The sequence below is a fragment of the Dermacentor albipictus genome, chromosome 4 (assembly GCF_038994185.2).
Source record: "Dermacentor albipictus isolate Rhodes 1998 colony chromosome 4, USDA_Dalb.pri_finalv2, whole genome shotgun sequence".
Taxonomy (NCBI): domain Eukaryota; kingdom Metazoa; phylum Arthropoda; class Arachnida; order Ixodida; family Ixodidae; genus Dermacentor; species Dermacentor albipictus.
In genome coordinates, this window is record NC_091824.1 from 49,137,867 (window position 1) to 49,163,177 (window position 25,311).

General features: G+C 48.7%; 1 protein-coding gene and 1 long non-coding RNA gene across 4 annotated transcripts in view; one reads left to right on the forward strand and one right to left on the reverse strand.

Annotated features, from left to right (window-relative positions):
* Positions 1 to 15,488, forward strand: part of LOC135915382 (uncharacterized) — a 138,806-nt gene extending 123,318 nt beyond the window's left edge. Inside the window, exons 3-4 of the long non-coding RNA XR_010568609.2 lie at positions 7,533 to 7,747; positions 13,953 to 15,488. This is a non-coding gene — a long non-coding RNA (uncharacterized lncRNA). The remainder of the gene's footprint in view (positions 1 to 7,532; positions 7,748 to 13,952) is intronic.
* The window catches only part of LOC135915381 (coronin-2B-like), a 294,501-nt gene that overhangs the window by 200,462 nt on the left and 68,728 nt on the right, over positions 1 to 25,311 (reverse strand). The gene's annotated exons all lie outside the window — the stretch shown is intronic.

Below are 25,311 nucleotides of genomic sequence, written 5' to 3' on the forward strand. Positions count from 1 at the left end.
TGTGTCGTTCTGTTTATTGAGCGCGAAGTCGCGGGTGCGATAGCCGCACTGCAGCGGTCATCACATAATTATCGGTCACAATGCAAGAAGGAAAAAAGAAAATTACATTGGGTGCAGGTTAGACAACACCAGGGGGTCAAACATTATTTCGGACCTAGCTACACCCCCCCCCCCCCTCACTAGGCACATGTACTCCCACACAGTCTATTCACACTCAAAGCCAATTTGTTATTTTCTTAGCAATAATTCCGAAATTTGTCAGGGAATGATGCTTCTAATCAATTGCTTTAAATCGGCGTGACTAAATAGCTCGCAATTAACTCGCGCGCACAATGAGAAAGTAGTTTTTTTTTTTTTCATGTGCAACTAAACGGCTTCTTCCGTGAGACCACATGCGCTGGAAGCCCTTTTTCTTCTAACGCCCCCCCCCCCCCTTCCTTCCGCCTTTTGTTTATTTCTTATTTATTCTACGGTGCGCTGCTCTTTCCGTCGCGTTTTATCAATGGGAATGGCTCTGCTCTCAGTAATCCGCGGCTAAAATTAGAACCAATTTCTTTTATTATTTTTTTCTTTCCCCGTTCTCACGAAGCTCGTCTTAAAGGAAGGATTCGGACAAGCGTCAAATCACTGTGCGATCCCAGAAGACCGCCGACTCTCACAGAGAAAAGTGCTATAGAGGGCAAATAGGGGAGGGGTGGGAGAGAGGCGTTTGTATAGCATCGAATCATGTCATCCATGTGTACATAGCCGTGGCCGGTCGGGTATGCCCACTCGCGCCACTTCCCACGCTATGATTATCGCACCTCGTCGGACAAGGCTGCCTCGGGGCTGAGAAGAGACTGCGCATATAACTTCCGCCATCGCCGAAAGCTCGACACACGCACACACACGCACACACACACACACACACACACACACACACACACACACACACACACACACACACACACACCGCGGTTATCCTATACGAAACTGGACAGCAAGAGGCGTTGGCCGACCGCCTATATATCTATACAGGAAGAGTCCTCCGCGCTTCGGCATTCACGCCTTTGCCGGGATAATTTGCCACGCCTTCGGCCGACGAAACGAGTATCCTCTTTCGGGTAACCGTTAAACGGGTCCTTACGAAGGTCGTTGCTATAAAATCCCGTCGCGTTTCTGTTGAGCTTCTGTCGTGTTTAATGTAGATTTCCCGTTGAATTGCAACTGTATGTCGTGAGCGACACGGTTACGCGAGATACAGAGAATGAAGCAAGTTACAGCCACGAAGGTACGAAGCCACGGAAGCACGCGGGACGCCTTTCTGTTTCATTGCGCAATGCCGCAGACAATAGTGCCGTTAATCAGCGCACATCTGTAGCGCTAATAAAGGCGAGTATACAGATACATTCGTTCCAAGTCGATGTGCCTCGCAAACTCGCTAGCTACATTTCGCAGCTACAAATATGTGCTGTAATGTAATTAATGAAAAAAGTTAATTAGTGCACTATTGTTTCTTAGTCAATTAGGCATTTTGATTTCTCGTAGAAGTAATGGCCGCCTCAACGAGTAATTTGCCTCAAGGGTCGTTTGCCTCAAGGGCAATTGCGCTATCAGCCACAGACAATTTTTAAACATTTAGTGCAGCTAAAGAAAAGAAAAGAAACAAAGAAACGCCTAGTATAAGCCGATTTGCCATCTTTGCGTTGTCTCCAACGGCGCGAGCTGTGAGGATCGGGAGGTCAATCCCACCGTTCGTAACCAGTTGTCAAGATTGGAGTCGGGCATGAATTAGATGGTAGCTGGCCCATGCCGTTGCCCAACTTATCCACGGTGAGGACGCCGTTGAAGGGAAGGACTGCTTTTCATCGAGATCGAGGAATATGGGTTTATTTACAGTATCTACATAAGGACGTTGCAGTTCATCAGTCTAGCATGACTGCGAGAGAAAGTACACTGAGCAGCCGCACAACAGCGGTTTATAAACACTCGGTCCTCCCTCGATCCCTAGGTGAGGGAAACGTTCGACCAGGCACCGTAGACCAGCCGCCTCTCTGCGGGAGGGCTTACACGCACACACACTTCCGCACAGGTTCACGGCCCCCACCAACGTCAGACGGTCTTCGCAGAACTCGGTGCTTACGCCAGGAAAGGCACATCCTATTCCCTGAGCCGACCCCCTCAGCGCGGCCGCCGGTTGTCCATTGTCTTGCGTCTTGAAAGGCGCGTGGGAAGGGGCCTCCAACTACGTTCCCTCAGGCACTCCCTTGTTCACAGCAGACCGGGTCGGCGGTGGTGGGTTCCGTCACAAAGCCTGGTTCGTCGAACTCATCTCGGCAATCCCGCGACGCAGAGTGGCGGACGTGGCGCATTGTCCGGCGGACACAGTCAACTTAGAGACGCCGTTTGGCTAGAGGATGGTGGTGGCTTTCCAGGAAAAGTTGACGCCGCTGTCGCAACTGGCTGGCAAAACTTGCATCTCAGCGGGCCGTTCTTAACAGAGCACAGTCGTGGATGGACACTGCCACCCTCCTCTCCCACTGTCATCACTTGCGGAGAGGGAGGCGGGAGAAGAGGAACGCTGCCCTTCCCCAGCGTCCCAACGCCGCAGCATATGCCGACATTCAGATGCCGACCTACAGGGAGGGCCTTATAGCACAACCAGGCGTATAGCTTCAGAGCTCTCGCGGGACAGCACGTTCGCGTCTCAAATAACTATTGTACTAATAGTAAATCGTAAATACTAATAGTAAATTGTGCAATAGTAAGTGTTTGGCGAGGAACGCGCCCTATATGCGTCGGCACCTTGGCTATCGGAGGGGAATCACCACGAAAGCGGGCGAAACAGTCGAATTATTCGCTTGAAATGCCCGCGCAGGCGCAGCAGACGACTTATGGCTATGCCCTATATATCGAAACGCCACAGTCGTTCTACTGCTGGATGCAGGTAGTGGTAACAACATTATTTGGTCAACAGAAGGGATTTGGTTCACTTTAATGGGCATCCAGGGAGGTGGCCGTCCGATCAGTTCCTCTAGTGACAGCTGTTGTGGTCGTGAGGTCCTGTCTGTCGGCAACTACCAAAGCTAGATGCCAGTATTTTGCGGCACACGTTGAAGAACAAATTATATGGTCACGTTTTTATCTTTCTTTCTCTTCTTCACCCCCCCCCCTCCGTTTGCTGAGCCCAATGATAACCAGCTATTTGAGAAAGGTCGATGACAGAAGGTGGCAAAATTTACAATGAAATATCCAATCAATCAATAAATCAATCAATCACAGAGAGTTAAAAGCTACTGCGCAGCAAGCGTTAAATTTCCTTACAAGATCCCACATAGTTCGGACTCCGATTTCGGATGTTAAAAAACAAATGACTAGCTGTTCGATTAGTAATTTCAACTGCAAGGAGTACGTCCAAGGAGTATACGCGCATGTTGTCGCACCGCGCAAGTGGCTGACAACGGCGCAATCACGTCTAACGTGCCGAACCCACGATAAGATTATGAGGCACGCCGTAGTGGGAAACTACAGACTGACTTCGACCACCGCGTGGGGTTCCTTAATGCGCACGCCATCCACGGTGCACGTGCGCTTTTGCATTGTTTCGCTCCCCATCGAAATGCGGTCACCGCAGTGGGGATCTGATCCCACGCGCTCGGGCTCAACGCCGTAGCCTGTACGCCACCACAGCGGTTGATGAGGGTGATCTTGAATCCAGAAGAAGAGAAGCAGAGGGCGAATCACACGACCAAGTGAAACTGTGTGTGCACGTGCCTGCGTGTGTGTATTTGTGTACGTTCACGTGTGTACGCGGGCGTCTGTGTTTGCGAGCATGTGTTTTGTCCCTGTCTGTGGCGCTTGCGCGCCTGTGAGTATTCAAGAGAGCCAAGGGGAAGGCCCGAATCGCTTCCTCGAAAGAGAGGGGCAGGCGCGCTTCCTTCTACGAGGCTGAGGAGGACGCCTGTCGTGACGTCACGCGTCCGGCGACGCGCACGAGGAGGCCCGATCGCAGATCACGCCCCCGAGGTCCTTGCTCTCTCACCAGCAGCAGCGCCGTCCATCCGTCCCCGGCCGGCCCTGGCCCACGGCGCGCCCGCAACAGTTGAGGATGCGTCACCACTTAGGGTCTGAGCGGCTCGAATGTTTCGGCTCACGGTCATCGTCTCCGCCGAGAGGCGAGAATGTCACGCGACAGGCGAAAGGGACCGAATGAGAACCGGGGTGCTGCGAGGAACCGGCGCCAGCCATGGGGGCGCTGCGCGTGAGAGAGCGGCTACCCAGCGGTCGATTTAGGCACCACTGGCCTCCTTGAAGCCCTTGGGTTCAGAGGGAGCAGTGGTGAAGCAAACATGTCCGCAATAGACATTAGTAAGAGGCGACTGGAGGATTGGTGGAAGAAAAGTAGGGAAACGACAAAAGGCGGAGACGTACAAAAGCACAGTTCGCAATAGGGGATCAGAAAATTTGGGCGTGGTAGTTCATAGTGTTTTTTGTGTGTCTTTTTTCATTGTTTAACCTAGGTAGAATATTAGGCAGTATAGTAGCAAGAGCTTGGTGGCGCAACCCACCGCCCTGTTCCAAAGGGGACGCTCATAACATCCATGCATCCATTCCGGCTAAAATATGCCAACACCATCCGGTAGGGAGGCCACAAAAAAAAAAGAAAGAAGAGAAGAGGCGGGACATTTTGAACGACAACAGTCACGCGCGCCTGTTATCACCGTTTTTTTTTTTGTAAGTTCTGTCCATGGCCAGTGCGTAGCGAGCAGCGCATGCGCTCATAATATACAGTCTTGCACGCCGGTGCCCGGTCATGTGCTACCAAAAAATGCTTCCTCTGCCCGCTAGGCTGCGCTAGTCGCTGTAGCTGCGCGGGAAAATTCATATGCGCGCATATACAGGCCCTGTATTGAAGGGAGCAGAGAATAGCGCTTAGGCGTGTGTGTTTGTGAAGTCTCCTTTGCGTGCCTTACGGCCCTGTTGGAAAGCGAAGTTCATGCGCCGATCGTTCATTCTGCACGCTATTAAATTCCGTCACGTTGTTAAATTTCCATCATGTCAGCTCTGATTGGCTCGAGGGGCAACTATGTCCCCCTTTGAATGGCTTAAAACGCCGATTTGACCGTATCGGGGGGAATCTGACAGTGGCAAGGAAAGCACGTTGGCTGCTGCAAATGGAAAAGGTATATGGCCAAACGTTTCCGCACGCGTTAAAGAAGTCACGTTGCGGCTTTTAGTTTCAGTTTCGCTTTGTCGACATCGTCATTAGCCAACCCTTCTGTTTAAACTGCAAGCACACGCTCACCCATACGCAGCGTTGGCACCCCGCGTGCCAACACTGTGGTTCAAAAAGTACTCCGCGTTGGACCTGGAAACGCCCCGCGGTACTTGCAATTCAGGCAACAGCCGTACCACTTCAACAGGCGCCCATGCTGCACACATATACTATACATGCGCATATACATAGATCGCACTCGATCCACACGGCTTAGAAGCGGTGAAGCGGCGGCTGCCGCATCCATCGTCATTTGCCTCTCATCTCCTTACAAAGTGCTTCCTTCTCCTTTTTCTTATTTTGTACTGCAGTTATTTTGCTTCTCGTTTCCACTCGCAGCAGCAGCGACCGCGAGCATGTCCAGAAAGGAAACGGTCGCAACTCCCTCGAGATTTCATCTCATCGTTATTTCACCATCTTCTGGGAAGAGGAGCGAGTAGCTGCTGGGGCCAGCGCGCGTGCCGGAAACGCATGCCGGAACGTACGTGGCCGAATCCGGCGGAAATGCTATCAAAACGAAAGAGAAGGCCTCTAAAAGACCGGAAATATCCTCGGCTGCACAGGCAGAGAAGAGAGAAGCCGCGAGTTGCTGCATATATTACGCTATCGCGGCAACAGTCAATGCAGCCAAGGAGAGCATTGGGGAAATTAGCTGCGGTTGAAATTGAAACGGAGAAAACAATGAAGAAAATGAAAGTGGACGAAAAGATAACTTGTTGCCGGTGGAGACCGAACCCACAACATCCGCATTATGTGCACGTTTCATTATCACTTGTGCTAACGACGATGGCTATCCATTCGCCCACTAACTTGGGTATTTGTGTTTACTGGATCTAGCCCTGGAAGTGTCAGCCAGGGCCATTAAAAACCAATGCTTGGTGGATGTGGAACATCCTTTTCTGACCGATGGCGTCACGTAGCACGTGAACTAGCAGGCTCGTGACTAATAAACCCTCGCATGCTACCTAATGACATCAAGGCTGTCAGATTCGAGACCCTCGCTATGAATGAACAAGAGAAGAAGGGGAACCGAGGGGCTCGATTTTGTCAATCATGATTTATGATCGTGAATAGCAGTGTTGCTATTTCATGGCTCTGAGTGGCGCTGGTTAGCACGTACTCCCGGGGCTAGATCTAGCAAACATGAATGCCCAAGTTAGTGACCGGATTGGTATCCGTCACCGTAGCACAATTTCGCCCACTTTCATTGCCATTTTCGTCGTTATTTTCCACATTTAAATTTCAATCGCGGCTAATTTCACCGACGCTTTCGTTGGCTGCATTGACTGTTTGCTTTGTTTGATCATGCTTAACAAAATCGAGCCCCTCGGTTCCCCTTCTTCTCTCGTTTAATATAAAAGCAAGAGATTTGTCAGAAACCAATGAAACACGAGTGCCAAACTCAAGCGATAGCTTCCCGGTACATTTGCTGAGATATGCTGCTGGGACACTTATTGGTTAGCTGTGTCTGTTAATACTATTAGACACGTGTGCCCTATGGCCGGGACTGCGGAGGTCAGACCTCCTGACCCTCGCGTATATGTCCACGTATGTGGGCAAGCCCGCAGTACAGGCGGTATACACATCGGCTTCTCATGCCACGGTCGTAAACAGCACTACAGTGAGGTTAAGGGAAGCCCACACGAAGGAACAAGATCACGTACGTGTCTCTCTTGTGGGATGCAGCTGAGAAGAGTCTGGTACCTGAGCTGTCGCGAACCCCTGGATGGGTATTGTAGGATGAATAACGATTCTACCATGCCTGCCACTGCTGTGTTACCTATGCGGAGCGAGGGCTAAGCTCCATTAAAGGTTTGTTCCTCATTCGCTACATGATTATGAATATCACTACTTCAAAAAATAATAATAATAATAAATAAAGAATCGCATTTTGTTTGTTTTTCACATTTGCCATCGAGGTTTCTGCACATAGATACGTCCGACGGGACGCAATGTTTCGATTGCCTTAACTACACCACCCGTCGCGACGCATCTGCCATGCCGACGTGGCTGACACGGGAGTTCAGTAACGTTGTGATCCCTGGTTGCAAGAACTGTGACCCCGACAACGCAGGCGACGATGACGTGGAAACAGGCGAGCAATCCGCCTTTTGCGACGCCGAACTGAGCATGCGCAGTGCCCTAGCGGCTGAGGAGCGAAGCGATTTGGCAGGCGCTAGAGCAGACGGCGGACGGCCGGGGCAGGCCAGGCAGGGTTTCTTTCTTTGCTGCGGGCTCCAGCATCCCTTTTTCCTTCTCTTTCTTTTTTTTTTTTCAGGCGGTCACAGGCGTTCTTCCTGTCCAGCGTTCTTGTACAGCGAACGCGAGCTCGCAAGCGATTCGCCACGGGCAATGTTGCAACCCTGCAGCTGCACCGGGAGAAGAGATTACGCACCGAAGAGACGAACGGGACCATGTATATAGCTTCAACGCATGATCTGGAGAGCGGAGTGTTACGGGGGGCTGCCGATGCTGTACACATCGAGAAAGAAAGTAAGGAAGGAAAGAACAGGCGAGCTGCTTCGCATTTGACTCGTGCCACGGAGCTATATCGAAGCTCCCGAAACTCGCATTGTCCGTTCTTATATAGGAAGAGCGCACTGCACGCATGGCTCCATTTCGGCCTCGCGAAGTGATTGGCGTGGCCGCATCGTGAACGCTTTTTCATCATGTCCTTCTTTTTTTATGATGGAGGACGACCGAGTGGTCAAGGCTTCCACTGGGTGCACTGCATATGGCCGCGGCACCTGCTTCTTCCTCGCTTTCTTTATCACCGAGCACGCACTTTTTTCTCGAAGGGCACTGTTCTCACACGGAAGACGCGCGGGCCCTGGGACGACTAACGCGCGAACACCCCGGAAAAGTATATATACGCGCTCGTTTATATGCAAATGGACCTGAACGAGCAAACGCGTTCACCGTGACTACAATACCCGCGCGCACTCCGCGCAGCGGTGCCCTTGCGATCGTTTCCGTTTTCGTCGGCCTCGCTGGAAAAAGCAGGCTTAAGTGTAGCCGTTTACGGCTATCTCGAAACACTATTATTTTCGCCTGTAAGAAGGAAAAAAAATAAGAAAGGAGGAACGCCAAGTGTAATTGCGCAGTTGTTTTCTAAAAAGAAAAACGCAGTATCTGCGCGTAGCAGGAAGTGCGAGAGGAGCAGCAAGCGATGCGCCAATTTTCACTTTGCTAAATTCTCACTCGCGCAGAACGAACACTGGCGCCCATTTTCTCGAAGTTCTACGCGCCTTTCTTTAAAAGCCTTCGTGATGCAACCCTGTTTCACACCACCAGAAAAACGAAAGAATAAGAGAGAGAGAGAGAAAAAGAAAGAAAGCTAGAAAGAAAGAAGCGCGCTTTCAGGGTCGCCTGCGCAGGATAACGAGACACTCAGCTTCCGTATATGTATATACAGGCAGCGCGATTAGATTCGGGGCTGAGCCGAGCGCGCAAGCCAAGGCGAAGAAGGGAACGCCGCCGCCTCCGTAGGGTCGCACATCACTGCGTATAAAACGTTCGCGCGCCGAGTTCACAGCCCCATCACGCGCGCCCCCCGCGCGCCGCTTGCAGCGTCGAAACGGCGTACGGCGGCAACGCAAACACACCGGCGCAGAGGCAGCGCCGTCTGCTGCCGCCGCTCGCTCCTGTTTGGCCGTTTCTCAGCGCCGGCACGCACGCACGCAAGCACCGTTCTCCCACCATACGACAAGGTGTTGGGAGCAAGCTACTGCCGTGCACCCGAGATCTGCAGGAGCGCGACTGGCAACGTCGTATCAACGCTGTTCGTCACCATCAGCATCAATTGCGCATAATGAGAGTTGGCCAACGCCGGCCTCGCTCGTTATCATTTACCGCCGCCGGTTGCTACTGCTCCGCGGAGACGCCCAAACAAAGCGCCGATCTCGGCATCTCCCGCGCCCGCCGTTCGGCGAGCTGCATGCGAGAGAGAGAGAGAGAGAGAGAGAGAGTCGGTGACCTTGATCTGGCGAACGGGATCAGGCGGAAGGCTTGGTTGGCTGCCGACTCCTGCTCGCAGCTTGATGTATATATAGGCTTGTATACAACAAAGACGAGGATTAAAGGCTAAACCCCATTAGCGCGATTTTGTGCGCGACAGCGACGAGCGACGGGTTCGCGCGACGGATCGGGCCGTCGCTTGAACAGATCGCTCGGTCTTGTCGCGCGATCGCTCGGTTTTGCAAATCTAGAATCCGTCGCTCGTCGCCCGGAAGTGCTATGAGCGACTAGCCAATAGCGCAAAGCCGGAACTGGATGTACAAAACTCCAGTACTTCCGATTGTCGCACGGAACGAGCAAACGATTGAATTTAGGATAAGAACCTACTGCAAGACTTTCAGAAATATTTTATGCTGCTTTTTACAGTAAAATACATCAACTTAAGTTAATAAAGCACGCGTCACGCTAGTTTCGGCGCCTATATCGCTGCCCTCATACCGGCAACACTGGGGAGACGTCGCTCGAAGTCGTCGCTCGCATGGGGTGCAACTTGTAGGCGACGAGCGAACGCGACAGCCATCTCCATCGCGTCGCTTGTCGCTGTCGCGTGCAAGATCGCTTGCATGGGGTTTATACTTAAGGGAGGCCGTGTCGAGTCGAAACCGATCGTTTTTGTCGCGCGCGTTGTGCGGTTATGTTTGCCCGAAGCTTAATGCGTTAGCGCATACGTCGGCGAACTGCCGGTGCAGGCGTTACGCTGTTTCGTGACGTTCAGGGGCTCGCAACCTTCTCCTTCGACCAGCTTGTAAGGCGGCGGCGCCTCTTTGCCGCCTTCCACTTTTCCCGGTCACTCATGTATACATACATGCATGCGCAGCTTGTTGGGAGAGGCCTTTGCCCTGCAGTGGGCGCAACCAGGCTGATGATGATGATGATGATGATGATGCGCAGCTAACTACAACCTTGGCAGTGTTGGCTAGCGCTGCTTGTGCTGACACTCCTATAAGGTTACAGGTACACATATGACAAAATTGGCTTCTGTTTTTCGCCCTTCTTACTGTTCAATAGATTTGGAGCATAGCCGGTACCTACATTTGTGACGCCAACCCCTGCCTGTCCTCTCGGAATTAATAATACCGCCTTTCTCTCGTGACACCGCTGCCGCTGAAGCGTTGGCGTTCACTTTAAACATTCATTCATTTTTAAACATTTTTATTTCTTTAATGACGTCCGAGAGGGTGTTAGGTGAGGGGTAGGTTTGTACAGAAGAAGCTATAATTGTGACAGTGGTTCAGTGTGAAAGCACACTTGTTACGCTTTGCACGGAGTTTGATGGACAGGTTATACCAGCAATGTTTTGGGATGAATTACACGCGATTAAGGTAAGGGTGCAAGAGAGAGAGAGAGAGAGAGAGAGAAAGGAAGACGGAAAGGCAGGGAGGTTAACCAGACTGAGTCCAGTTTGCTACCCTACAAAGTGCAAGAACTTTCTAAAGAGACATAGGGTTGCAACGCGCCTAGAAAAAGACAAGGGTGACACTTGACACTTGCCTTTCAGGGATGAAACGCAGATGTTATATGAATGCGAAGCACGGAATGAATCTGGCGGCACGATACTGAACGATCGAATTTAAGAGCGTTTGTGAGACGCTACATCGGCTGAGTTCCAGACGGCGGCATGACGCGTACTCTAGTTTAGATCTCACAAATGATTTGTAAGCAAGTAGTTTTACATGTTTCAGAGGGTTACGTAAACTACGTATAGGAAATCCTATGTTTTGTTAACTGACGTGACGTTAGCAGCGTGCGCATTCCAAGGCAGATCGTGTTAGGTAAGACAACTCCAAGGGATCTATGAGTAGTTATCGATTCAACAGGTACATTGGCGATGTTGTATGAGAAATAAAGTGGATTATGACGGCGAGTGAAAAAGTTGGAATTTATTAGGGTTAAGGGACATTAGCCGGTCATCGCACCATTAGAGTATGTGGTCATGGGCATGCTGTAGTATTGTTTGGTCAGACGGGCTAGTAATGGTTTGGTAAATTACACAGTCATTAGCAAACATGCGAATAGTCGAAGATACGTGCAGGGGTAGGTCCTTAATGTGTATCAGGGATTGAAGAGGCCTTAGGACAGAGCCTTGAAGTACACCTGAATGTACTGGACGCGGGCTAGACAAGTGGTTGTTTGTGAATAGTAATTGTGAACGGTTAGTCCAAATATTCGTTATACCAATTTAGTACATCCGGGTGCAAGTTTAATGATAATTTTAGCGTTAGGCGTTTGTGGGGTAATTCATAAAAAGCTTTAGCGAAGTTAGGAAATATGGAGTCGGTCTGTGCACTAACGTCAAGGTTAGCATGAAGGTCATGAACGAAGATGCTGGGTCTCACAAGAGAGACTCCGACGAAACCCATATGTTGGGAAATTTATGAAACAAATTGTGAGAGTCAAGGAAATTGTAATTGTCGTGTTCCGTGAGCTTGCAAGGTGCGCTGAACAGGGAGATCGGTCGGTAGTTCAGCGGTGGGCTTTCTTTGCAGGATTTGAAGAGAGCGACGACCTTACCCACTTTCCAGTCATCTGGAATGATGCCTGATGACAGATTGCGAAAACAGCAAAGCGAAATCAGTCGAAGAAGTATGCCTCATACTCATTTCGCATTGATGTCGTCAAGTCCGGATGCTGATGACAACTTAAATTTCTCAATGATATGCAAGATGCCGTTAATAATAATAATAATAATAATAATAATAATAATAATAATAATAATAATAATAATAATAATAATAATAATAAGTAACCATAGGCATGATGGATGTGATATAACATGAAAACATAGCTGAAGGAGGGCCCAGTTCTTTAGTGACAACGGAAGAGAATGCATCGTTAGGAACATCAGCGCATTCTACGCCGGAAATACAGTTTCCCGAGTCCTTACAGTAGGAGTTGTGATATCTGCTGCTAGAGAGGTAATTACCCGCCAGAACATCGTTGCAAGCCCGGAACGAAAGCATTGCAGTTACCGCTATATATATACTGTACCAAGTGGGAAACAGCATAAAGTCTGAAAACAATTCTTATTAACACAGGCTCCGTGCAGTACAAAGAGACACCGCTAACATTGCACTACAATTTACTTAACAGGGGGCTGTGGAAGTCTGTACGCCGGCTAAAAAGCTCTCTCTCTCTCTCTCTCTCTCTCTCTGTGGAAGTCATTTTTTTCAGTGTGCTGACGAAACTTGTGGTGGTCTCACGGCGGTGTGTGAGACTACATTGGCGCAATCCTATAACTCAACAATTTCGTTTCCAAGTTCTATTTCCCGAAATACATTCTTTTAGATATTTTTAACCCCTCTCAGAGCTTATTTCTTGGCCGCTGCCCTCTATAGTATGTGCTGCCCCTTTACACTGAGGAGCGACCAGCCAAACAAATCGCCGCCTGCAACGTTCCGCTGATGAACACGAGGTAATCATTATGGTAGATACCACCGGTAGCGAAATTAAAATTAAATGATAATTAATTAATTAATTAATTAATTAATTAATTAATTAATTAATTAATTAATTAATTAATTTCACAAAATGCAAACAAGAAGACAGGCGTGCGTTTTTGGTGCATCATCAACGCCTCGCTCTAGAATAGATTTCGCGCGCTCGTTGCTTGACCCTCGATCAGCAGACGTGTCTGCGCATCGTTCTTCCGTGGTAATTAAGCCAAACGTGTAAGTGACATAGGGGTGCGGGTTTAAAAAATTCTCAGGTCGTAAGAATTCACTGGAGCTCTTCATTCCCGCGACAATCTCCTATATTCGAGATAAGAGGTTTCGCACGTCAGTGTGCATCAATAAAATAGTCAGATCGCGCGGGAGCTTCTGCATATACGGTACCTTTCATGGCCTTTAGCTGAATATATAGAGCAGTGTGCTTAGAACCTCTGTAATAATGTCACGAAATTTTAAACGACAAAGACCTCTGAACCAGAAGCCAAGAACACAAACGCCGGAAATCGCGAGTGATATCGCTTATTCGCTGAAATGTGACCACGTTGTTTAGCTCGCATTAGTATTGTTACACGAGTTACTTCCTAGTGCTCGCTTTTCTTGAATTTGGATGTTGCAATTTAACATTGTTATATTTTGGTATTGCATTCCTGCTCGGGCCTCACTGCCTGCAGTATGTTGTAGATAAAATAAAATAAATAAAGAATGTTCAGCGAGCTCGCATATACATCGTGCACGCGTACTTGTGGCGCGTTAGCATCACGTGCGTATCAGCAATACTTGCGAAATTGGTTCGATGTCGTAACTATACATGGTAACGGGCCTGGTCAACAACGGGTCACACGGGCCTTCCTGTCGTTTCTCTCCAAACTAACACCACCTTTTTTTTTTTTTTTTCACCATACATCCACTGTGCACACCGTCGCCACCTACAGCGAAGAGGGCCCGTGCCAATACCGACTAATGTTTTTTTCCACATCGCAACGAGCTGCAACCGACCAGCGATTCACTGCCATATATATATATATATATACTTCCCCGCTACGATTAGGCCCGCCAGTTCAGTCTTTCGTCCGCGTTCTGATTTCCTGAAAACACTTTCACCGTTATGCCCCCCCGGCACCCCCCATCTCCCCCTCCCGCACTTTCCTTGTTCATAGGCTGGGCGAGAAGTCAGTTCTGTCATCGCGGATGTCATTTATTCCTTCATTTCTTTTTTTTTTTTTGTCTCGCAGACCATCGCAGTAGAGGAAGAAGACGAAGCCGGCAGTGGCGCTCAGCCGGGAAGAGGAAAAACACAAGCTGCCGCTCCATCTGGCGGGAAGCGCTAACGACGTCGAGTCGGTCGCTGCGCGCGCACATTCCGCGCGTCTCTTATTGCGGCTCGTCTCGCACGTACGGCACCGCAAGGGAGGCGCTGCAGCCACGCTCCCCATTTTTCCAGCTGTCAGCGAGTGGTGTCTCTATTCGGAATCGCGTATACGTCGCTCCAGTTCTCGCGCAGTGTAGAGCACCGCTGGCTTGTCTCGTCCTCCCCTTCAACACCCCCCCCCCCACCTTTAGTTTCTCTCGCCTAGCGTCATTTATTTTTTTCGAGAAAGCAGTAATAAAGTCGAAGAGAAAACGGAGAGGGGATATGGGCGCGCGTGCGAAAGGATGCGTATATGACGGGCGTTGCCTGCGACTGAAGAAGCTGACGAGGATCTGAAAAACAAACAAAGAAAGAAACAAAGAGAGAAAGAGGACAGGAGTAGCAGGTACAGAGCAGGATCTCAACCGCCACGACGACCGCCAGCTTCTTTCAAAACGTCCACAGCTCCAGGCACGCAGAGATCGCAGCAGACGCGTCCCATGGTCTCCCATTATAGGCGTTTCCAGGCGAAGTGACCGAGTGAGCTCGTCGGCGCTTACTTACTCTCCGCGCTGTCCGTAGACACCAGTCTACCTCGGGAGGTCACTAATGAATGTGAGCGCGCAAGCACCATTCAAAAGGAAGAAAAAGAAAGAAAGAAGGAAAAGAAGAGCCAGCCAGCCACATTAGCCCACGTTAAGTTGTCGCGCACGAACAATAAATCTCGCAAACTCGCTTCAAATATGCTCTACTATTCTTCCCCCTTCCCTGTTCCCTCAATCTCTTCTTTGTTATATATACATTTACACACATCGTTTTACTTTGTGCACGCAACAAAAGAAGGGGGAAGAAACAAGTAAGAGCACTGCATGTCGCTGTGCACACGATGCGCGCATTCAGTCAGGAAGCGAAAGAAAATCACTAATAAGCGAGGATAAAGACAGCAAAGAAAGAAAAATGTAAAGAAAGAACACGGGGATAACTGCGTAGAGAGGACGTGGAGCAGCCGAAATGGAAATGGGAAGCGAGGAAATTTCACAGCAAAAAAAAAAAAAAAAACCTGAAGTGAGCATTGCGTGAGTGAGCGCACTCCCGCCATCCTTCCCTGGCCTCACACGGCCACATCTGCGTTTCCTTCTCCCCTGCCATATGGTGAGAGAGAAAGAGAGAGAGAGATACGCTGGTAGAAGCAACAAGTACCTCTCTCGCTCCCACTTGCACTGGCAACGCCTTGCACCCTTCGCGGTATAGTCCAGTTGGTAAAATGTAGGGAGGCCTCCTCCTCCGAAAGAAAAATGTAAGTAGGCCGGCTTAGACGCCCGATTTCGTTCGTTCTGTTTTTGATTCGAGATCGGAGAAAACCAGACGCACCGTTCAGCCAGTACATGTGCTCCTCCAGCCTCCTTTCCCTCGCTTTCTTTCTCTCTCTCTTTAATTCTTTCTTTCGCGCAGACAAGCGCACGAGACAGCGCGCAAATGGAGTATGTTTGCGCACGCCGAAACACGCGTCGTAGAACACGCGCATAGAGAGTATATATGGGCGCCCAAAAGAATTCGTTCACGGGCTTTATGGTATGCATTGTTCTTGAACTGAATTCAACTTAATTCACTGGTTTTACGTGCCAAAACCACGATACATTCTTCTTGAAAACTGAGTTGGCGCAGCCGCAAATGGACAGGACACAAAATAACACAAACGCGTAAATATTAACGATAAAAAGCTCCTGTTTCTGAATGGTCATCTCTGATATGTGTCTGCTGTTTGGTAACGTGCCTGCGCGCATAAGTGTTGGTTTGGCAATTCCAAAATAAAATAGAAGTCGGCGCTCGTCCGCTTGGTTTGAGTTCCTTGATTCCCTGTGCGGCTACACAAACTCAGTTTTCAGGAACAGTATAGGCGTGATTAAGGCTGCGTTCCACTCTCCTGTGAAAAAAGCTTTCCGGCCATATCAGCTATGCCACTGTTCCTGGGAATAGCGTTCGTGCGTGTGTGTGTGTGTGCGCCCACGAGTTTGCGGTTCAAAAGTCGGAGAGTCATGCACCAAGCGCCTGAAACGTGAAATAACATGAACATAATTTGGAATATTTCTCACTTTAGTACTAATTAAGGGCCTTCGCATGCTTCCGAGCATTCTTATTAACTGTATTTCAATTAAGTTTTTCTTTCCGTTTCGGAAAATTCTCTTACGAGTGGTAAGCGATTGCAACAGCAGCAGAGGAACAGATGTGAGGTTCTTTTGCGAGTAGAGCAAACTGGGTTTTTCTACTCAACAGTGTGCAACTCAAAACAATGTGCAGTTAAAGAAAATAGAATGAAAATAAGAATAAAAACAGGTCAACCACTGTGACTGTGTTCTCTCTTTCCGCTGCTGTCACTGTTCATAAAGGGGGGGACCCGCCAAGCCGTCACTTAACGGTGTACGGCTCCCGTCACAGTATGTAACGCGGTCGAAATCTTTCACCGCACTCTGGGTTGGTTGCCGCTTGCACTCACATTTCCAGCGGACCCCAAGGCTACAAGGCGTCTTTGCACGCACACCACGAACGAGGCAGAAAAAGAAAAAAATCGCAAGGACGAAATGGGCAACGCTTGGGGCAAAACGGCATTAAACGGATTTCAGCCCGCAGTGCACAAAGCGGTCGCAGTTCAACGAAAAGAAAAGGTGCTGGAGAAATCCGAGGGTTCGTGCACAGTTCGCGTCCCCCTCCCCAGCGCAAACCAGCCTGGCCGCCTGCCAGCCGCGAGGGGGAAGAGAGAACCTGTTGTCGGAACGACCGCGCAATAATACAAGGCGCGCACAAAAGCGTGCCTGCGCGAGAGGAGATCAGGTGAGGAAATACGTGAAGGCATCCCGTCAACCTTTCCGCCAGCGGATCGAGGCTCTCTTTTCTTTTCTTTCTTTTCTTTTCTTTTTCTTCGCGCGGCGACGAACGGCGCTGACGGCGGCGTCGCCCGGTCGGGTTCGTGCATTCTGCCAGGTTGGTGGAATATAGGTTCCGGCTAGCTCACTGGGACCAGGATGGCTAGCCCACTTTTATTAAAAGCGAAATACGGTTTGCTGCTTTCGAGGGCCAAGTCACTCGCCAAAGTTTGGAGTGATCGGTGGCCCGTTATATTCCTTCATTACTTTCCCGTCTTCTATTTCTTTCTTTCTTTCTTTTTTTTTTTGATGATGAGGGGAAAGAGAGCGCGCTAGTTGGCCTTGAAGCTCGCACCTTCAATGCTGCAGTGCGGCCGACGAATGTTAACCAGTAAATGAAGGGCCAGAGAGAGGGTGGGGCGGCCTTGTTGCAGGGCCGGTCACTTAACACGAGTCTCATTCGCTGTTATTCGTCTATTCGGCAAGACGCGCGCCGTTAGTGTGCTGCCAGCGGCGAGAGTGCGGGAGAATTAACGCTAACGCAGCGCTCTCTTGCTCTTTTCTTTGTATGTTTGTTTGTTTGTCGAAACCTGCAATTAAGGGCCAGTGTGAGCGTCGGCCCGAATACCAGGCCCACGATGTTCAGGCAACGCAAATTCGAGCCTAATGCTGCAGGCTAATACACCCGTTGGTTAACGAGCAATCTAGCAACTGCGTTGTCGCAGTATTTGCGTCCCACAGAAGTGCACATTTAATAATAATAATAATAATAATAATAATAATAATAATAATAATAATAATAATAATAATAATCAGGTAGGGTGGGGGAGGACTTCCGAGCACGTGTCAGCGACTGCCGTGACCAGAGAAAAGGTATAGGTATCGTCAAAAGATAAATTCCTCATTCGCTACCTTGTATTCCAAGCGGGCATTGTGGATTACAGTGGATTTCAGGGAAACTGCAAGATTCAATATACAAGGCGTTAACGAGGACATTCCACTGTACTCAATATACCGCCAACGAAATTAGCATATCAACCTTAGCAGCTGCGCGAGGGCACACAATGCCACTGTACAGGATTACTGCGTTTAAAAGAAGTCACCATTTTTTGAGTGATGCGTTGCTATCACCTACACAGCGCTGCGTAGTGAGAGGCTGAATTGCCATTGCCGACCAAGAGGTCCGAATTCGCAGGGCTTTTCCTTCATAAAACCCGTTTGCCATTGGTCGACAGCCGTTGACTGATATGTCCTCGTTGCTGCGATTGTCCGCGCCTGTTCTCACGAACCACTCTTGCGTTTCATACGAACTGCTGACCCAAAAGGATCTATTGTATACGAAAGTAGTGTCGTCCTTTCCGGTCAGTGTGATAACGCAGCCACGTCATATTCCCACGTCGTCTTCCCAAGAGATCTTCAGGATGGTGGCGAGACGTAGGCTTCCCATCGAAGCGCTCTTTGGCACTTGTGCCTAAAAGCCGTCAACACATCGCAACCCTTTCCGTGATGACTTCACTCGAGTCCGGCTAGATCAGTTGTTTTTCACATTGTTCAGCCGTACACGGACACTCCGTACAAAATGAACAAAAATGACGGGACAACGCTTTCGCGATACGATAGGGGCTATGCCAAATTCCGTAAGCAGGCTTTCCCACACAACTAGCTTGCCCTAACCAAGATGACCATGTTCCGGTTAGTGTAACGTTGTTAATAAACCCGAGACACGCGTTTTCAAAGCTTGGATGGTGCGAAAAAGGGAAGCCAGCAGGAATGATGTCAGCAGACCGCATGCTAACACCTCAACGTATCCAGCTTTTCTGGACACAAGGGTTTAGTTCGCGTGAATGCCACCACGTGGCGTACTGACCTTAAACTTTTCAAACTTCCCGCGGTGACGCGTGATGACGTCAACCAAACAAAAATAAAAAAAAGTAAAAGCTATCCCTGTGCATTGAACTTCGCCACAATGCTTGTCCCGCCAGCGTTATCAGTGTTCTTGATCAAGCGTATTCGCTCGTCGCCTGGAAATTGCTCGTCATCCAGCGTTTACTCGCGACGAGCAATTGTTGATTCTGGGCTTTTGATTCGGTTCCTTTTTTTTTTCTTCTCTTTTCCTTTTCTTTTTCTTTTTTTTCATTCTACGGAGTAAAGAAGCTAGCCTAACCGTCAGAAGCACTTCGGGGCAGCCTTTCTTCAATCGGCATACATTGTTAACGTCCGAACATCGCACCGCGCCTACTAGAGACGCCGTCGTGGATGGATTTTGATTTTCCCTTATCGAATTTGTTAAGGTGCACACAATTATTTCACTAGCGACTTTGCAATGCGCACTCATGGGCTATCGCCGCAGCTGCAAATCTAGATGTGCTTAAGTATTAAGACATATACATGGATATGTCGGTTTTTCATCTTGACCCAAAAGTCACGAAACAAGAGTTGAGCAAACTGTCCCTGTGTCGTCGCAGGGTGTGAGAGGGGGCTAGTTGGTATTCCATGCTAAAGTGACTAGCGCAAGACACTAAAGAGGCGACAAGGATAAGCGCAAACTTCCAACTGGGCGCTTGTCCTTGTAGCGTCTCTCTCTTGTCCACTCTTGCGCTAGTCACTTCAGTCTGTGTCGTCATCCGTTAGCATGCTATGGCCGAAGCTGCTCGCAATATTACGTCACATTTACTGGCCACCAGGCCAGGTACATCCTTGGGTACGACATATACAGTACTTGCAGTTAGTTTCCAAAGTAGTCTCCTTTGGCGGCTATCCACGTGCGTGAAGCAAGAACGCTATTTAAAATTATTGTGCAGTAATATAGGCGGGATTTGTAGGTTCTCCACATTCTCTACTATGTTGCCGTTCCGCCTTTATTATATAGCCGCAATGTAGACTAGCAGCTATCGAACGCCATAAAGGCTATCCACATATTCAACCCTTAATGACCATCGGTTATCTTCCCTCCTCATTACATGTCCTGCCCATGCCAATTTCTTTTTCTTGATTTCAACTAAGATGTCATTAACTCGCGTTTGTTCCCTCACCCAATCTGCTCTTTTCTTATCCCTTAACGTTACACCCGTCATTCTTCTTTCAATAGCTCGTTGCCTCGTCCATAATTTAAGTAGAATCCTTTTCGTAAGGCTCCAAGTTTCTGCCCCGTAGGTGAGTACTGGTAAGACACAGCTATTATACACAGACTGGATTCCAAGGGAAGGGAAGCGTAGCAGGGGGCGGCAGAAGGTTAGGTGGGCGGATGAGATTAAGAAGTTTGCAGGGACGACATGGCCACAATTAGTAGGTGACCGGGGTTGTTGGAGAAGCATGGGAGAGGTCTTTGCCCTGCAGTGGGCGTAACCAGGCTGATGATGATGATGATGATGATGACATATTCAAGGACCTCACGCGCAACTCCTGAAACTTAATTGTATTCAAGAGTTGTGCTACTGCCCAGGACATCCTTCACGAATGTTACATAACGCATTATGAGGTTTTACTTGCCAAAACCACAATTTCATTATGAGGCATGCCGTAGTGGAGGATTCGGGAATAATTTAGACCACTTGGGATTGTTAACGTGTGCCTAACCCTAAGTACGCGGGTTTTCGCATTTCACACCCATTGAAATACAGCTGCCGTGGTTGGGATTCGATCCCGAGACCTCGTGATTAGCAGCCGAACCCAATAAAAGCTAAGCGACTACGGAGGGAAAGGAATGTTGGCAGTAGGAGGAAGGTGAAGGCCGGCACGTGAGAGAATTTGTTCTTATCCTCATTGCTGGAGAGTCGGTACCATCTGTCCAAGAATGACACCGTAGAATGCACTGTATTCAATGTGATGGAGTCCGCGTCCAATATTTCAGACCCGAATAATACTGTAATTACTGACGACCAGGCATCTCGCTAATACGTGCAGTCGTTTGACAGCTGCCGAGCGCTGGCGTCGGCCACAGGACCTACTTGACCTTTGTTCAATACTTGCCGACATTCTCGCCTTACTTCGCACCATTGCGTTTCAGCTGAACTGCTTCAACAGCCGATTTATTTGTGCCAGAATTTGGCCACCCTGTCAACGTTATGGTTTCTTATTTTTAAGTCATATTTTATATTTAGGCTAAGTCTGTCGTGAAATTTCCAGCGGTTTCACTTTTCCCAAAATGCCCGCATTTTTGTCGGCCTCTGTTAATATTTTGGAGGATTTTTAATAGACGTGGAAACCATTGCATGGCCCCCTGACCAAGCTGCTCAAAAAGTCATTTTATATCCCTGAGGTCATGCGCAAGTTTCCACCTACTTGCCGTTCATCAACCTCCTGATTTCCCTGTCACCTGTATTCCATTTTGACAACTGCATTCCCACGGAAGTTGGCGACGATATGTCCATGGGATTAAAGCCATTTAAATCAATTCTACTGTGGATACGACAGCCGCTTATGCTCACTGTGGATGGAAATGTTGCGCTAATGAGCGCCATTCTGAAGCATCTAAATTGATAGTCACAAAATTATGCGGATCCCACGTATGTGCGAATCGATGTAAGCAAAGCTTTCTGTGTTTGTTGTCATTGTTAAACGTAATCTCCACGGAGTAGTCAGGCACCCTCTAATGAAATGCTGTCAATGTTTGCCTGATTACGCCCATCATTGTGATGCAAATAAACGTAACTCCAACTCATTTTCTCAGAAATAAACGCTGAACGAAACGCTGACGTCATCCTGAACAAGATCAACAAGCGCCCTAGTGCTCGATCTTATGATGCCCCTATTCGTAAGCTTATATTCATGATTTAGTTATTCGGGGGGGGGGGGGGGTGGAGGGCGAGAACGATGTCTTCTTATACCGTAGAAACATCCCTCGGACGTCTCTGATGTGCTCGTTCTAATTCTCAAGTACCCAATGCAAACTGTAATCGCTGCAACTTCATGATGTCCTGGTGGCAGGCCACCATGGCATGTCGCGCAAGTATGACCGCGCTGATTCATTTGGGCTGGCATATACTATTTGGCGCGTCATACTTCGCCAAATGCATTTTTCAAGCAGAGCTTGAAAAGGGCGGCCAACTCACTACGTCCCTTTCCTCTGTTTACTTCCGCAAAGTGTGTGTCTATCGCTGTGGTTACCAAATACGCCCAGCGGTATGCTACTACTCAAGCCTTCTGTCGGCTGAGCAACTGAAGTCGCAGGCTTTCTTCAACACGGCGTCGACGTTCAATATGGCTATCCTCAATTACTTTTCGCGGACTTCGCTCACCGCCTTCTCTCCAATGAAATCTCCTATACTACTCGCTCCTGCTAGACACAACACAAACACGCAACGACCTTAATGAAGTATCTATAACACGCTAGTTGACATGCTGTCGACGTATATTTCCGCTGAGCACCGGGATTGGAGGGTGGTCATGTCTATGGTGACATTATCGGTCTACAGCTTCGCTCAACAGCACCGCTCGTTACTCATCAGTTTTTCTTTTTTTTTTGCCGACAAGAGTATAGCGTATCTCCTCTGAATATACTTTCGGCTTTAAGTGGGACCTTGCACGCCCGCTTATTCTGTCACGTTGACGGCGACCGTTGTCGTCAGGCTGCCGCCTAATTCTGAGCGTCGCAGTCACCAGAGTGCACAGAAAGCTGTCTTCCCAAACAAACCACCGGGATTCGAGCCCATCTCCCAAATGCAGCATCTTGCATTTGGGAGATGGGCACTCTAACCATTACGCTACCACCTGCCTCCACCAATTTCCATTTATCTGCCTTCCCACTTCTCGTTTTTGCCGCAGACGCAGGAAGAACGGATGCAGAAACGAAAAAAAAAAGTAAAGATTGCTTGAGCCGCCAGTGACGCATGACTTTAACTTTGGCAGGTTACCCTCATTGGAGCGCATGTATGCTTGCGGCTTCGTGCAGATGGTGGGTCGCCTTAGCTTTATTGTAAATTTACTTTCACCAACTCTTTTCAGCTAGAACTGAAACGACAAAAATGAGACCTACCGTTGAATATTTTTCTTGTTTTCTAGGTTTAAAGCAAAAATGCTCATTAACACTAATAGTGATTTTTTTTAAGAAATGGCATAAGGATACTATATTTCAAGGTGATGTTTTGTCAATACGGCCCGGCACCACGTATCGACGAAAGGGCATCACAGTGCCGATGCACGCGGCAGGTTACTGAATGAAGAGAACAGGAAACGACTGTTTTTCAGTTCTCGCAACATATTGTACACAGAACACAAGGCACCCACCACCATGACATTCTTTTTTTTTTATGCGAAGCATATTACGAGAGCTCAACCCAGCTCCTCAGGCGCGGCGGTGTCGCCTTCAATACCACGTGACACCGTGACGTCACGACAGAGGAGAAACGGGGCTCCAACTCGCGCCGTCGCTCGCGGCGTCTCCCCCCGCATCGGACGCGGTGAGCGTCGAGCAACGCAGCGTTCGGCGCGACAACGAAATGTGCGCCTGAGCAAGCGCCGCACGCCTGAGCCGACGCCGACGACACCGGCTTTTCTGCGACACGAGCTCCTTAACGCTGTCGCGTTAAAATAAAGGCTGGTATGCTTCGCATCCTGGGCTTAACCTTAGCTAAGCCACAGCCATTTTTTTACAACAGCGACACACAATGCCGGACTGATATACTTCCTAAAGGGGTCTCATTTGATTTTTCATCGCAGTACCGCAAGCACAGTTGCGTCGCGCGTGCTTGCAGCCACGTACTGTAGCCGTGCTCCTTTTCCTCTAACAATATGGCCGCCGGCGGCTTCAAGCGCTCCCGTAGGTGGCGGATTGGACTGTCACTCGAGAAGTTTAAATACATAACCTCTTTGCATAGAAACGACGGCATGATTGTTAACATCGTTGCTCTCCAGACTGATCTTGATGAGCTAACTCATTGGTGCGGTAGGGCAAATGGTAATTAACGTAGACACAACTATACATCTCAAGTTTACTTCCGCTGCTAAGACGATTCCTAATGCCCACACAGTTAATAATACTATCATTCAAACTTCAGCGTCGGTAAAATACCTCGGTGTAAATTTTAGCTCTTATTTATCCTGGAGCACTCATATTGAACTGATTACTACCAAAGACTTAAAAAAACTTGGTCTTCTTAAACGCCGACTATGCCAAGCCAACCAGGATACAAAACTACACGCATTCAACAGGCTAATCAAGCCTGTGATAGAATACGCACCCGTGATCTGAAACCCTCATTATACCTATCTTTTTAACATGTTGGAATGTATCCAAAACAAGGCTGCTCTATTCATCCTTTTCCGTTACTCTCGGTATCAAAGTGTAACAGTACTGAAAATATCGCTCCGTCTCCCGCCTCTGGTCATGCGCAGAAAACTCAGCCGTTTATCTTTTTTCCATACTCTCTACCACAGCAACACACCATACGCAAGTTCACATCTTCTCCCGGTGCCGCACACACCGGCTCGTGTAGATCACATGAAGAAGACTAAACCCATTTTCGCTCGGACAGAACGATACAAATACTCACCTCTGGTCCTGGCTATTGAAGAGTGGGATTCGCTTCCTTCTAGCATTGCGGCTATCGCTGGAACATCATCATTTCAAACAGCTCTTTGGTCCCCCCCCCATACTTAGAAAATTCCACTAGAATGATGTGCGTTTTTTTTTCTTTTTTTTCAGTGTGTGCGTGTGGGCCGTAACGTTCTGTGGAATGTTAGATGACATGTTTTGTAACTTCTGAAAGTGCGATTTTTGTTTTGTGGGATTTGCTACATGTGCATTTTTTCAGTACCTGTTCCTAGCATTTCTTCCCCTGTCAACTTGTACCTGGCTTATTAACTTGTTTATTCCTGTCTTCATCCGTTTATATTCTGTGTTGTATATTGTTAAGTTTTCTTTGATGAATCCCCCCCTACGTAACGCCCGCATTGGGCCTTTAGGGTATTGAAATAAAACAAATATTGCTGGCTTGGATATGTTTGGCACGAGGCCCAAGTCGGTACCGTGTCTTCTAACACGTTCTTTTGTTTTCGTCTCTGTCTTGAAAGGACGCGCACCGTAACATGCTGCAATGGTGATTGCGTTGCGCGTATGTAAGGTGAGAAACGCGGTTCTAAAATGTCTGTTCACTAACTTGTGCAGTAAGCCCATGTTTATAGTATTCGCGCAATAGTAAGAGTCACGAGTATGGCAACCGTAACCGCAAGCGCCACGTTATAGTCGTAACTTGTCGCGACAGCGTAGTTGAAATCCACTGACCCTGCCACTAAGAAATACGTGGCGAGGTATGGCTGATGAGTAATTAATTGCGAAGATTGGTTTTCAGTAAACGTTTGTTACCAAGAACGGCGGGTGCTCATACTACCGCAAATGACGGATGCTTGGCGGTGACTCCAATCATTTACTCGCCACATCACAGA